Source organism: Erinaceus europaeus, chromosome 10 (genome assembly GCF_950295315.1).
Source record: "Erinaceus europaeus chromosome 10, mEriEur2.1, whole genome shotgun sequence".
In the NCBI taxonomy this organism is placed as follows: domain Eukaryota; kingdom Metazoa; phylum Chordata; class Mammalia; order Eulipotyphla; family Erinaceidae; genus Erinaceus; species Erinaceus europaeus.
The window spans coordinates 80743265-80759598 of NC_080171.1; the positions used below are offsets into that span (position 1 = coordinate 80743265).

Here is a 16334-nt window from a genome sequence, read left to right on the forward strand (position 1 = left end):
AATTTATGTGAGTACTTTCTTAGAATAATAATTTTTTTACTACAGTTTTATTATTTCATATTTTTTGGATATAGCTTTTGCTTTTCTGTCATTAGAGAAGTTTTGCTTTTCTCTGGCTTTATGGTTGCCAGTAACTGAACAGACACCATTGTGCTAGCACTGTTTCAATGATTATATATACTGAGTGGTAAGATTGCTTAGTCTAAAAAACAGACTCCATAATATTTGGCTTTGGGCTGTAATTACCAGTCATTCTTGCCAGAAATTAAGTTTAGCTTTTAAAAGGCAGAATTTCTTCTTATATTTATCTCTAAATATTTCAGAGAGTGTTATAAAACTCTTTGTTATTCCGTTCCATATTTATTTACAGTTTATTCTGAGTTACAGATGCTTGATTAAGGTATAACAAGTAATTGAACAACCACATGGAAAATGTTTGATAACAGGATATAAATATAGTAACATTTGATTTGATTAATACTTTGTTTAAATGAAATTAACTGAGCCGAAGTACAAATAAAAGACTGGGAAGAAGTACCAAATGTTAATAGCAAATGCTTATTAAATAGTATGTTTTCCTATTACTAATTTTTTAATTTGGCATATATTGCTTGTCTAATGAGAAAATGAGGGCATTTTTTTTTAAATTTAAGAAAGAGCATATTCTACAAGGAATTTTGGTGGGTGCTAATTTGATTATTCGAGTATAGTTACTATTTAAGTATATTATTCCAGTATACTATTCCAGTAAATTATTCCAGTATGGTTACTATTCCAGTATAGTTACTATAGAAAGGTACTAGACTTTCTTAAAAAGTAGAGAATGTTTCATCTTCTGAAGGGAGGATGGACAACATACTCTCTCTTCCACCTGAGGAAGATGGGTCCTGAAATTGGGGCAGCATGGAATGTTCCCACTCATGACCACAGAATGTAAGCTCAGATCTATAGGGATGCAGAGGTCACATAGGCTCATAAGCTGAATATGGGTCCCAGGTCAGATCAAATCGATGGGATTTACAGTTAACAATATTTATATACCTTTCCCATATTTGGGAGCTACTCTCTTCCCTGATCTGGCTTTGTGGTCCTTTTCCCAGCCATGACATCATCTCCCTAGACAATCACTTGGATCCACCTGCATATCAGAAAAAAAAAAAAGTAGTATAGTCATGGGCCCTTTGGAATATAACTAAAATAGGCCTACTAACTATCTATCAAATGGAGACCCCCAAATCTTCATCTGCAATATTCCATTCTTTAAGTTCATGATTAGTCAACAACTTGTTCTGCTTTATATCTTAACTTTTTTTTTCAGCCACCAGGTTCCAGATGCTAATATGATTAGTACCTTTGTGTCCTGGAGTCCCACTTTCCTAGAGCCCTGCCCTAGTAGGGAAAGAGAGAGGCAGGCTGGGAGTTTGGATTGACCTGCCAACACCCATGTTCAGCGGGGAAGCAATTACAGAAGCCAGACCTTCCACCTTCCGCAACCCATGATGACCCTGGGTCCATACTCCCAGAGAGATAAAGAATAGGAAAGCTATCAGGGTAGGGGGTGGGATACGGAGTTCTGGTGGTGGGAATTGTGTAGAATTGTACCCTTCTTATCCTATGTTTTTTTTGTCAGTTCTTCCTTTTTATAAATAAAAATAAAAAGTATTCCGTGGCACAGTTTGGTTTTCTCCACGGATGATCCTTATAATAAAAACACTTTTTAGTTTATAGATGTTTAGATAAATTTAAAAATATATACTTTATTACAATCTAATTCACACTGTTTTGTAATGTTATCTCTCCATCTCTGTTTTTTAAAAATATTTATTTATTCCCTTTTGTTGCCCTTGTTATTTTATTGTGTTGTAGTTATTGTTGTGGGATAGGACAGAGAGAAATGGAGAGAGGAGGGGAAGACAGAGAGGGAGAGAGAAAGATAGACACGTGTAGACCACATGTGAAGCGACTCCCCTGCAGATGGGGAGTCAGGGGCTCAAACCTGGATACATATACCAGTCCTTTCACTTTGTACCACATGTGCTCAACCCGCTGTGCTACCTCCTGACTCCCTCTCTCTCTCTCTTTGTGTGTGTGAGTATGTGTATATATTTAAAGCCAGAGCACTGCTCAGCTCTGGTTTATGGTGGTCTAAGGGATTGAACATGGGGCTTTGGAACCTCAGATATGAGTCTCTATGCATGTGCTATGCTATTTCCCCTTTCACTCACCCACCCACCACCCTCCCTCCATTCATTCATTCATTCCTTCCTTCCTTCCTCCCTCCCTCCCTTCCTTCCTTCCTTCCTTCCTTCCTTCCTTCCTTCCTTCCTTCCTATAGATGAATTTTTACAGCAGTTATACACATAAATGATCTAAGTATAGAAGTTAACACTCAGTATTTATCTGTTGAATACATGACTTTATTAATGTCTGCTCAGTTGGAGCAGAATTGGGCTCTGAGGTTTCTAAAGGCTGCAGAGCCTAGTCTGGCTTTACAGTAACTATTGACATTTTGAGAAATAGCCTCATAGTCTTCTCCTCACAGTCTTCTTAAAGAAGACTGATGGCCTCAGTATATACCTTGGGGGAGTTTCTTTCTATTAAAAATACCTAATGCCATTTAGTTGTTTTAAATTTTATTTTAAAGAGAGGTGAATTGAGGCTTAGAAGTTGCAGAGTAGCTTTTGTAGGCTTTGGGTAGCCTCTATTAGAGGTAGAATTTTTTTTTTTTTTTTTTTTTTTTTTTTACAAAAGATATATTCCAGTCTTTAAATAACTTGCAAATTCACCACAATTGGAGACAGATGTATTTAAAATATTTTCCTTTTCAAGCCTCCCCTCCCTGTTCCCATTTTTTTTTTTTTTTAGTAAACCATACTTTTCTTTATAACTTAGAAATACATTCAAGTGGATTTATTTGAATCTTAAGACAGATAGGATATTCCTCATCTTTGTTGTTATCATAAAGGAAAGAAAAAAGGACAAAAGAAAAAAGAAGAAGAAAAAGAATAGCTCCTGGGTGTGGTGTTGTGCAGTCACAGATCCCTTGAAATAATGTTGGCTAAATAATAAAGTAAATAAATATCTAATAAGTCCTCAACAGTGGATATTATTCTTATTTTAATATTATTCTAGTTATAAGCAAAGAATATCAGAATGCAACTTTAAAATGCATGTTTTTGGGGGTTGGCAGTAGTACACTGGGTTGAGCGCAAATGGCGCAAAGCACAAGTGGTGAAGCAGGGGGTCACTTCACAGGTGCTGAAGCAGGTCTGCAAGTGTTTTTCTTTCCCCTTCTCTATCTATCTCAATTTCTCTCTGTCCTATAAAAAAAAAAAAAGTAAGTGGTAGGAATAATATCAGTCTGTAGTTGTTAAACTAAACATGACCAGACTGAATTCTTCCATTGAAAGAAAGAGTATGCCATCCTGAGTTTAAGGCCTCAGAATACTGTTTGTTAAACAGTTCAGCTACTTGAAATTTCATGTTCTTTTAAAAAAAATAATGTATTTATTTATTTATTCATGAGAAAGATAGGAAGAGAGACAGAACCAGACATCACTCTGGTACGTGTGCTACTGGGGATCGAACTCAGGACCTCATAGTTGAGAATCCAATGCTTTATCCACTGTGCCACCTCCTGGACCATGAATTTTCATATTCCTTATTTATTAATTATATTAAGTTTTTCAAGGTAGCACAGCAGTTTATGCAGAATTTTCATGCCTGAGGCCTGGGAGTACTAGGTTTAATTCTCAGTACTGTCATAAGTTAGAACTGATCAGTCCATCATGTTTAACATGTATTTAAATACATGTTAAAGGTGAAACAAAGCAGTCAAATCAAGGAGCTAAAATCTTTAGTTTGGTAAAAAAAAAAAATTCCAAGAAGAATTCAAAATTACATAGGAAAATAGAAGAAGTAATCAACTGATAGAACTGCTATATGTTTTTACGGTTTTATAAGAGAAAAACTTGTTATTTTTGCATGTATCTAAGGCTTAGGTATTGGAATAAAACAAGAAAAGTAGCTCAAGATGTAAGACTCTGTAAGATTTAAGAAATATTGAGACCCTGCACTGGTTGATGTGTGCTTGGAGGTAAAAGTTCTTGTAGAAGTATTTTAATTCAGAAGTGAACAACTATATTTTCAGTACTGTTTTAAGGAAGGCTAAAATAATTGGATGAGTTAGTTGCCTTGAAAGTATACTCAATATAGTGTGTACAATGAATATGAGTGTATTCTTATGAAATTTTCTTAATGAATCTATTGATATTCATTAAATTTTAAACTGAGTTCAAAATTTCCCAATATCGTCAAGAGTACAGACCATGAATCAATATATGTTGATGGAAATATGAATATAGTATTAATGAATATATTGGCATTCATTAAATTTTAAACCAGATTTAGAAATGTCCCAATATGGTCAAGAGCATAGCTCATGAATATGACTATGAACTTATGAAAATGCTCATGAATCTATTGATATTCATTATTTTAAAACTGTAATGTTTTCCCAATAGCGCAATGAAGAATATATTCATGAATATATTCATAAGAAGGATATGTTCATGAATATAACCACAGCAAAGAATAGATTCACATATTGGATATATTCATGAAACATATTCATAAGAATGCTAAGCTTTAAAAAAGAATGTTAAGCCATTGTATGGCTTTTTGCTTTTTACAAATTAAATGATTCTTCAAATACTCCTATGATGCAAAACCAAATTTCTCTGAAATATTTTTTTAAAAAGTATAAATTTGGTATATTCAGTGAATTGATCTATTTATGAGTTGGTTCCTAGTGAGTACTTTTTAGCAAATTAAAATCCTGTCTTTCAGTATGAAATGAACTGTTATTTAATCACAGCTTTTACTCTGGGAAGCTAAGACAAAGAGAAGATGTTGGAAACAGCTTGTCTATCTTAGTACATGAGAAAAATGCTTAATGCCACTAAAGAAATTGCCTGTTAGGGGGTCGGGCTGTGGCGCAAAGCTCAAGGACCTGCATAAGTATCCTGGTTCGAGCCCCCGGCTCTCCACCTGCAGGGGAGTCGCTTCATAGGCGGTGAAGCAGGTCTGCAGGTGTCTCTCTTTCTCTCCCCCCTCTGTCTTCCCCTCCTCTTTCCATTTCTCTCTGTCCTATCCAACAGTGAACAACATCAACAATGGTAATAATAATGACCACAAGGAGGCTGCAATAAGGGCAACAAAAGGGGGAAAAATGGCCTCCAGGAGCGGTAGATTCATGGTGCAGGCACCGAGCCCAGCAGTAACCCTGGAGGAAAAAAATAAAATAAAATAAAATAAAATAAAATAAAATAAAATAAAATAAAGAAATTGCCTGTTGAAGGGAGGGCCTCAAGCTATTACATGATATCAAAGAAGTAAAGTACTCAAATAAATGAGAATTATGTGCCAGACAGTGAGTGTGGCCACATATTTCTATTTTAAGTTTCAGCACATGGGGTCCATGCTAGTTAGACTATAGTTTAGCAACAAGGAGCAGTTTCTTTTCTTTTCATTAATCTTTATTTATTTATTGGGTACAGCCAGAAATTGAGAGGGAAGGAGGAGAAAGAGTCGAGACAGAGAGACATCTGCAGACTTGGTTCACCACTCATGAAGCTTTCCCCTACACCCTACAGGTGGGGTCCTGGGACTTTAAACGGGGTTGGGGGGAGTGGTGGTGGGGAGTCTTGCACATTGTAACGTGTGCACTCAATCCAGCCTCGACCCAGTCCGGAAACTAGCAGTTTCTAGCCTCAGACTATCCTCACTTGAAGCCAGACTATGCCTCTCTCTGAACCTTTGGGAAAAAAAATTGAGGTATAATTTACATGTACAAATCTTAAATGAATTATTATTTTGCCATCACTATAACTGCTCCAATTTGAAAAATTTTTTTATTTTAATTCATAGAGACGGTGGCATTGGGGACAAACCAGACATTCTCCTTGGTGAGCTAACTTGCTGGCTTGAAAAGTAATCATTAAATGTCAATAAATAGTGAACTAGGTCTTGTAAGCATCTTAATTATACATTGTTTTTAGCTGTGGTATTGTTTTGATGTTAATTTTCTGGTGTTTATATGAAGAATTTTGTAAAATACTTAACATCTTCATTAACGTTAGCATTGAATTGTGAGCTTCTAAAGTTCACTGTCCATTTCAGATATATATATATATATATATATATATATATATATATATATATATATATATATATATATATTTGATTTAATATCATACCTAGCACTATTGAAAATACTTAATCGGAAGTTTTTGTGACATTTCTGCTCTACCGCATGTGCCATCATCCAGCCTCAGATTTGGAGGTTTTTGAATAAATACGTAAAACATCTTTTGTGGAAATACCTTGTTGTAGATGCTTATAATACTATATCTAAGATATTTTAATCAAGATTGGAACATATGTTTTCCTACAGTATTTACATTTTCCCTATATCTCATCTCTGCCTTCATCTCAGTCTCGCTCTATCCTATCAAATAAAAATAAAGAGGTTCTCTTTTCCTTTATATCCCCAGTCTCTGTCTACTAAATCCCTCCATACCACAGTTCCTTGGCATATGGATTCATTTATTTAAATTTTATTTATTTTTTTCCACCAGGAGTATCACTGTGGCTGCATGACACCACCGTTTCTGGTGGCTATTTCAACTCCCCTCCTATTTTTTTAGAGGGTGAGAGACAGAGAGATGAAAGAGACCCCCCCAAAAAAAAAGAGAAGGAAAGATGCATACAATATTGCTCCATTACTCATGAAGCTTTCCCTTTGCAGATGGGGGTTGGGGGCTTGAATTTGGGTCCTTGCATATGGTAATGTATGTGCTTTATCAGATATGCCAAATCCAGCTCCAGTGGATTAATTTAAAAAAATATTTTCTTGGGCAGGGGAGACAGCATAATGTTTATGCAAAAAAGGCTTTCATGCTTTAAGGCTCTGAGGTCCCAGGTTCAGTCCCCAACATCACCATAAACCAGAGCTGAGCAGTGCTCTGGTCTCTTTGTGTATGTATCTTTGTATTGCCCCAGTCACTTAATGGATAAGGCACTGGCCTCCTTAAAATATATATTTTTTGTATTATCATTATTTATCTGTTGGATAGAGACAGGCAGAAATTGAGAGGGAAGGAGGTAATAGGAAGAGACAGAGAGATGCCCGCAAAACTGCTTCACCACTTGCAAAGCTTTCCCCCTGATGGTGGGTACTGGGGGCTCGAACTTGGGTTCTTCTGCTTTGTAACATGTGTGCTCAACCAGATGTGCTCAACCAGGTGCGCCACTACCTGACCCCCCAGCACATTAATTGCGTAGAACTTTTATTTCTCAGTGGCTTTCATAATTATAAAATGGATGGAAATACTGAGCAACTTGAAAATATTTAAAATGTTCTATACTACTAGGTTTAAATGTCAGATCTTAGAGGACCCTAAGGAATTTATATTCTGTCCCTTTATTTGACTGTAAAAAACTGAAAAAAAATTGGATTCCTTCTTCTAACTCTTACCAAGGTGTTTTGTACTTGGTTGTTTAATTGTTGGCATTTCTAGCTAGAATTTAAATTCCATGGGAATAGTGATCATACCCGTGTAAAATTGAATGTTGCTAAGAAGAGTGTTTGGAAGGGAGTAAATGTTCAGTTATTGCTGCTAAATGAATGCAGGAAGGAAGATTGATGAAGAAATTGGAAGACTGTGGCTGTTGAATCTAAGTTTAGCACGCTGAGAGTTGGATGTTTGTAATCTACTCCATCACATTAGAAAGTCAAGGTTTGAAACATATAGATGTGGCACTGCTTGCATTGACTGAGTTGAGATGAGCAGATGCAGTACCAAATGGTATGGATTAAGAGAAGCATGAAGGAAAATGAGCAAAACCCCAGAGGTTCCAGGACTGGGAGAAATACTGATTTTTACAGAAAATGAGGAAGGTTCTTTGCTGTCTTAGAGTTTAAGAAGGCAATAGATAATTATTATAACCAAGTTATTTGGGAACTTGGTTTGCTTTGAAAAATCCCATGGTTTGAGACATTCAATCAAATTTTCCCCTCTCATTAATTAAGTAGTGATTTATATGACTACAAGTTAATAGGAGTTAATACATAAACACCATTCCCACCACCAAAAGACTGTGTCCCAACCCCCCCCCATGCTACCCCCTGCTACTTCCACCCCCACCCCCCCCACCCCCCCCACCCCCCCGGTTAGGCTGAACATCTACCCTAACCCTCAACCCAGAGATTTTTACTTTAGTGCCCTACTCCAAACTCAGTCAAATCCTGCTTTAAGTTTCCCTCTCTGTTCTTCTTTCTCAATAGGAGTATATGTTAACACCATTCCTGCCACCCAAAGTCTGTGTCCTTATCCCCACCTCCCAACAGTGTAGCTGAAAATTGACCATTTGCCCCCAGAGTTTTTTTTTTTTTCATTTTATTATCTTTATTTATTTATTGTGTTAAGACAGTGAGAAATCGAGATGGAAAGGGTTACAGAAAGGGAGAGAGACAGAGAAACACCTGCAACACTGCTAGACCACGCCAAAAGCTTTCCTTCTGAAGATGGGGACCAGGGGCTTGAACCTGGGTCCTTGTACCTTGTAACGTGCACTCAATTAGATGCGCCAAATCCCTGCCAGTTTTTTTGTTTGTTTGTTTTACTTTGGTGCAGTACTTCAAACTCAGTCAATATCTGCTTTGCTTTTCTGTTCGTCTTTCTCAACTTGTGTTTATGAGTGGGATCATCCCATACTCATCTTTCTCTGTCTGGCTTATTTCACTTCAACATAATTCCTTCTAGCTCCATCCAAGATGAGTTGAAGATGGTGGATTCATTATTCTAAATAGCTGAGTAGTATTCCATTGTGTATATAGACCACAGCTTCTCAGCCATTCATCTGTTGTTGACACTTGGGTTGCTTCCAGGTTTTGACTATTAGGAATTATGCTGATATGAACATAGGTATGCACATCTTTTTGGATGAATGTGTTTGACTGCTTAGGCTATATCCCTAGGAGAGGAGTTACTGGGTCATAAGGAAAGTCCATTTCTAGCCTTGTGAGGGTTTTCCAGACTTTCTCTCCACAAAAGTCAGACATTCCCACTAGCAGTGCAAGAGGGTTCCTTTGTCCCCACAACCTCTCCAGCAATTGTTGTTGCTGTCATTTCTGATGTACGACATTCTCACAGGACTGAGATGGTATCTCAGTGTTGTCTTAATTTGCATTTCTCTGACAGTCCACGACTTGGAGCAATTTTTCATATGTCTTTTGACCTTTTATATTTCTTCTGTAGTGAATATTCTGTTCATATTCTCTCCCCATTTTTGAATTGAGTCTTTTGTTGTTGTTGCTCTTTATATATTTTGGCTATTAGCCTCTTGTCTGATGTATGGAATGTAACAATGTAAAGATCTTCTCCCATTCTGTGAAGGGTCTCTTTGTTTGGGTGACGTTTCTTTGCTGTGGGAAAGCTTTTCAATTTGATGTAGTTCCATTGGTTTACTTTTGTTTTATCTTCTTTTTTTGCATATTTTATTTTTATTTATTTATATTTATTTATTTAAGAAAGAAGACATTAAGGAGGGGTACAACTCCACACAATTCCCACTACCCGATCTCCATATCCCATCCCCTCCCCTGATAGCTTTCCCATTCTCTATCCCTCTGGGAGCATGGACCCAGGGTCGTTGTGGGTTGCAGAAGGTGGAAGGTCCGGCTTCTGTAATTGCTTCCCTGCTGAACATGGGCATTGACTGGTCGATCCATACTCCCAGTCTGCCTCTCTCTTTCCCTAGTAGTGTGAGTCTCTGGGGAAGTGGGGCTCTAAGACACATTGTTGGGGTCATCAGTCCAGTCCAGGGAAGTCTGGTTGGCATCATGCTGGCATCTGGAACCTGGTGGCTGAAAAGAGAGTTAACATACAAAGCCAAACAAATTGATTTTATCTTCTTTGTTATTGGGTCTGTGTCATTAAAGATGCCCTAAAGATATAGATGGGAAAGAGTTCCACCAATATTTTCCTCTAAGTTTTTGATAGTTCTGGTCTAACATCTAGATACTTGATCCATTTGGAGTTTACTTTTGTGTTTGCTGAAACATAGTGGTTCAGTTTCATTCTGCACATTTCAACCCAGTTTTCCCAGCACAATTTATTGAAGAGACCCTCCTTTCTCCATTTAATATCTTGGGCCCTCTTATCAAAAACTAGATGTTCTTAGATGTGGGGGGTTATTTCTGGGCTTTCAACTCTGTCCCACTGTTCTGTGTCTATTTTTTTTTGAAGATTTTATTTATTAATGAGAAAGAAAGAAAGATAGAGAGAGAGAGAGAGAACCAGACATTACTCTGGTACATGTGCTGCCAGGGATTGAACTCAGTACCTCATGCTTGAGAGTCTAGTGCCTTAGCCACTGGGTTACCTCCCGGACAACTGTGTGTCTATTTTTGTTACAGTACCAGGCAGTTTTGATTACAGTGGCCTTATAGTTTGAGTTTGGGTGTGTGATGCCTCCAGTTCTTTTTCTTTCTCAAGATTGTTTTGGCAATTCTAGGTGTTTTCAGGTTCCAAATAAGTATTTATAATTTTTGTTCTATTGTCCTAAAGAAATTGGTGGGACACTGATGGGTATCATATTAAATTTGTATATGGTAAAGTATTCATTTAGAAGATGTTAATTTTCCCAATCCATGAGCATGGGATATCTTTCCACTTCTTCATATCATTTTCTATTTCCTTGAGTAGCAACTCATAATTATCAGTATACAGGGTTTTCTGTTCTTTGGTTAGATTTATTCCTAGATAGTTTATTGATTTTGCTGCTATAGATGAGGGAATGATTTTCAGACATGTCAGGCCTGGGATGTCAACCCTCCAGCTCTAATAACGTGGTGAGATCTTTCATAGCTCACAGGACTCCTTAGTTCCATTTTGGGTGGCACACTTGCCAACAAAGTTACAGAACTTAGATACAGACCAGGGCCCAAGGGATAGGGCACATGTATGCGTGTATCAGTAAGTTAGGGGGGAAATACATACCTTAAAGTAAAAGTGCAGTAACTCAATAAGTGCAGCAAGTAAGTAGAAAGACATAAAAAAAGACATCATAAAATACTTAATAGTTTCTACTTAGACCTAAATACCCTTTGCACATCATATTTCAGTTCCCTCAATCACTGTAAGTCTAACTTTGTCAGATAAAGTAAGGACTACAAAAGTTGGGTAAGGACAAGAGACCAGCGCACTTAAATGATAGCCCTTTTGGTCACTACCAGGCCACCCCATCATTCAGGGCTCTTGGCAAGGTATCCTGGGATTCCCACATAGATATGATGGGAGTAGACCTCTAACAGATTCCTCTCTCCACCATCACTGGTCATCTCCATCAGGAACAACATTATAAAACCTCTTGTGGGCATATATAGGACCTTGCCCGCAATATAGAACAGCAATGGTGGAAATTGCCCCAGTCTCTGAAGGGAGGCTGTGTCAACATACTCTGCCATTCAAGGAATACTGGTTCTGAAATGAGTACAGACTAGAATGTTCCTAGCTGTGCCCATGGACTGCAAGCTCATACTGACAGGGATTCAGATGTTACACAGGCTCCTGTGCTAAATATCAGTAGATACAGACCTTAGGTCAGATTGATGGGGTTTACAGTTGGTGATATTTATATACTTTTCCCATATTTGGGAGTTACTCTCTGCGCTGATTTAGCTTTCTAGTCCTGTCCTCAGCTCTGACACTATCTTCACAGATGATGTAAAAACAAAAAGCCTATAAGCATGTCAGCTGTCAGGCCCAAGCAAAAATTAGTAAAGTCATATATCCCTTGGAATATACTTAAAATAGACATGCTAGCTCCTTTCAACATGAAGGCCTCAAATCTCCTCTGCTATATTCTTACCTTTAGATTCCTGATTTATTAACAGTTTGTTCTGCTTTGTATCTTGATGCTTCTCAGCCACTAAATTGTAGATGCCACCATGATGCCAACTTGACTTCCTTTGGTAGATGACCTCACCAGTGTGTCCTGGAACCCCACCTCCATAGAGCCCTATCCCACTAGGGAAAGACAGAAATAGGCTGGAAGTATGGATAGACCTGTCAATGCTCATGTCCAGTGGAGAAGCAATTACAGAAGCCAGACCTCCACCATCTGCACCCCATGGAGATCTCTAGTCATGGGAGTTATATGGAATTGTATTCCTCTTTTTTCACAATCTTGTCAATCATTATCAAATCACTAATAAAAAATTAAAAAGAGGGAGTTGGGCGGTAGCACAGCGGGTTAAGCGCAGGTGGCACAAAGCACAAGGACCTGCGTAAAGATCCCGGTTCAGGCCCCTGACTCCCCACCTACAGGGAAGTCACTTCACAAGCGGTGAAGCAGGTCTGTAGGTGTCTGTCTTTCTCTCCCCCTCTGTCTTCTCCTCCTCTCTCCATTTCTCTCTGTCCTATCTAACAATGACGACAACCATAAAAAAAAAAAAAAGAAAAAAAATTAAAACACTCATTCTACACAAGGAAAAAATAGTCTTTTGTATAACCATTATGCTACCTCTCTGGCACAAAATGTGGCCTTCCTAAAACCCTGATCAAATCATTTCCCCAATTTAAACCCTACACCATTTGTTGAAGAGACTCCCCTTTTCCCATGTAATAGTCTGGGCACCTTTGTCAAAGATTAAATGTCCACACATGTGGGTGTTTATTTCTGGGCTCTCAATTCTATTTCACTGTTTAATGTGTTTGTTCATGTTCCAGTACCAAGCAGTTTTGATTACAATGGCCCTATAATACAGTTTGAGATCTGAGAGTGTGATGCCTCTAGTTCTGTTCTTTCTTCTCAGGATATTTTTGGTAGTTTAAACCCTTAATAAACTGGTTTTGTTTTGTTAAAAAAAGTCAAGGTTTGTGGAAATGATTAATTTTCTTTTTAAATTTTTTTTATTATCTTTATTTAGTGGCTAGAGACAGCCAGAAATCGAGAGGGAAGGGGATGATAGAAATGAAGAGAGACAGACACCTACAGCACCACTTCACCACTTGCAAAGCTTTTCCCCTGCAGGTAGGTTCATTGTAACATATGCACTCAACCAGGTGCACCACCACCTGGTCACGGAATGATTAATTAATTTCCTTAAGTACAAGCCTGTAATATTCTGTTGGGAGCCCTGTAATACAGTTATAAACATAATATCAAATATCTGGATGACTGTGTCTATGTGTTTTTCTTTTTTTGCCATCCCAGGGCCTTGCATATATGTGATAACTGCTGAGCTCTTCTAACCTAATTACCTACAATTTTTTTTAATGCTATGCTGAGGAATAAAGTGAGGATCTTGTACATGTGTAAAACTGTTGAGTGGCCTCCCTAGCCTAATTTATTATTCTGTATCTGTCTTCTCTTCCTCCTCTTTCTTGAGAGAGAGAGAGAGAGAGAAGTGAGGAAAGAGAAACAGAGCACAGATACCACAGCATCACACAGGGGTGGCAGTAGTATAGTGGTTATGCAAAAAGATTTTCATGACTGAAGCTCCAAAGTTTCAAGTACAGTCTCCCCACCCCATATCATGGTGAACCAGAGTTGAGCAGTGCTCTTGTCTTTTTCTCTATGTATCTTTCTCTGTGTATCTTTCTCTATGTATCTTAATCATTAAAATAAAAAAATAATAATTTTGTTTTATTGCTTAATAATATACATGTACATATACATACATATACATAAATACATATGTGTTCATGAGTAGCATACATGAGAGAATCTATATAGTAAGTGTACTTTGTTTCAGGCTCTGGCCTCTCCTTTCTAATAAAGTGCAGACTCCTTAACTTGGCATTTGTAATCTCCATGATTCTCAAACTTTTTTTTCCTTTATTTTATAGGACATAGAGAAATTGAGGGGAGAGCAGGACATAGAGAGGGAGAGAGACAAAGAGATATGGTAATATTTGCTTCACTGCCAGTGAAGAAGCTTCCCTTCACGCACTCTCCTTCCCCTTATAGATGGGCAGTGTGGGTTTGAATCCAGTTCCTTGCACATGGCAACCAGGTATGTCACTGCCCAGTCCTCTCATATTTTTTCTTAAGTAATATCCTGTAATTTGCTTCTATTTTACACTTTAAAATTAAAAAAAAAATATTCCCTTTTGTTTCCCTTGTTTTATTATTGGAGTTATTATTGTTGTTCTTGATGTCATCGTTGTTGGATAGGACAGAAAGAAATGGAGAGAAAAGGGGACGACAGAGGGGGAGAGAAAGATAGACACCTGCAGACCTGCCTCACCACTTGCGAAGCGACCTGCCTGCATGTGAGGAGCCAGGGGCTCGAACCGGGATCCTTATGCTGGTCTTTGCACTTAGCGCCACCTGCGCTTAACCTGCTGTGTTACTGTCCAACTCCCTCCTGTAATTTCCTTTAACCTAATTTATTCTCAAGTGAATGAAAGTTTGTTTTACTCTGTACACACTGAACTTCCCACTTTCTTGGCTACACTTGATGTTTTCTTCTTGTAACCCCCACATTATGCATATCCTTATATATGTTCAGTCAGTCCACAAATATTTATTGAGACTGACTTATGCCAGACACTTGGCCACATTAATGAAACCAGATTGAGAGATTAATGAAATCATAGCTTTATGCTAAAAGAGTTAATACTAGTAGAGATGGGCACTTAAAAGTAGGGACATATGATCCCAGGGGGACAAAAAGAGTAGCACCCCACCAAGACTTGGTGTCAGGAAATTGTGAGGATGTGGTTGAGCTTGGGAGGGCTTGAGCTGAGTAGTGCATCTATCCTGTTAGTCTCTCTACTGAGAGATTGAGCAAGGAGGGACAGGAGTAACCCCAAAGGTGTGTCTCATCCTATCAGACTCCCTGCCTCACAAAGCACCCTGCATTCCTGATATTATGGCCATTAGATAAAAAGAAAGGGGGAGATGTTGGGTAATTGTGAGGAGCCTCACAAAGCACCCTGCATTCCTGATAATATAGCCTATCTACATAATCATTGTTTTGCCTGAGAGATCCCCACCCATTCCATTTCTTTGATCTATCTTCTTTCTACCTTGAGACCCTCCCTGCCTACAGGGTAATATTAATCCTACCAGTTAAAACCCTTGCAACAGTTGCTAAGGAAGTTCCTACCTTTCCAGCTCGCTTTTGCCTTTCTCCACCCCCTTCCTAGCCATCTCCATTTCCGACTTGCCACTTCCAGGTCTACTGTTTAAAAGTGTTGGCTCTCTGATCAGTAAAGATATTGCATTGCCACTCTGCCACGAGTTCCTGAGTCATCTCTCCCACATCGCTGAGTGAGTAGCAGCCCAGGCTGGCTCTGGTCGAGTTCTCTCCAACCCAGAGAGTACGCACCTGGGAAGAGGCATCCCCATGCTAGCCTGGCATCTCCCCCTTTCTTTTTATCTAATGGCCATAATATCAGGAATGTGGGGTGCTTTGTGAGGTAGGGAGTCTGATAGGACGAGGCACACCTTTGGGGTTACTCCTGTCCCTCCTTGCTCAACCTCTCGGTAGAGAGAGAGACTAACAGGATAGATGCACTCCTCAGGTCAAGCCCTGGCAAGCTCAACCACATCCTCACAATTTCCCAACAATTTGGAGTGAAAAAATAACTCTGAATTAGTGGTTTTCAAATGGGTTGGATTGGTGCAGGGAGATGCATTTGACTGTATCTGAAGATGGAGGCATTTGGGGTTGTCATAGAAAGCTCATAAAACTGTTGTACTCATGGTTAGATTATTAAAGTGAAAGAGTATAAATTAATCCCAGCAAAGGGTTCTCCCTTTGCAGATTGGACAAAGTGTAGGATAAACCAGGCATAGGATTCCAGCTATGCCTTTTCTGTGCTATCATATAAAGACACACTTAATTCTCCCAGCAACAGTATATGTCAAAGCATTAAGTACCAACCAGGGAAGCTTACCCAAGTCTTAGTGTCTAAGACTTTTTATTGAGAGTCAGTTACAAAAGCATGTAACACTAGTGCAATTGAATTTTATTTACATAATTTTCAAACTCCCAGAGGTCAAACCATGCAATATGTTTCAAGGCCTCAGGCATACTCAGTCTTATCAGGCACAATATTGCATGAATTTAGGGGTTTAGGAGTTGAATCTTTAGGAGCTGCTCAAGAGCTTGCCAGTTTTTCTTTGTGTGTTTTAACCAGTTCTACTGAATTTATCCTTTACTGCTCAGACTTTTTTTTTTTTTACTAAGGGAATTACATTTTGTTCCTTTACTATTAATTTTGCTCTTTGTAATTGTAGTAAAATATACATAATGT

General features: G+C 38.3%; 1 protein-coding gene across 12 annotated transcripts in view; it reads left to right on the forward strand.

Annotated features, from left to right (window-relative positions):
* The window catches only part of KIAA1958 (KIAA1958 ortholog), a 245450-nt gene that overhangs the window by 48749 nt on the left and 180367 nt on the right, over positions 1 to 16334 (forward strand). Inside the window, exon 1 of one of the 12 annotated variants that reach the window (XM_060199950.1) lies at positions 12411 to 13098. The exons of the other annotated variants lie outside the window; for them this stretch is intronic. The gene's annotated coding sequence lies outside the window, so the exon portion shown is untranslated. Of the gene's footprint in view, positions 1 to 12410; positions 13099 to 16334 lie in introns of those variants that run through there. 12 annotated transcript variants of the gene reach the window in all.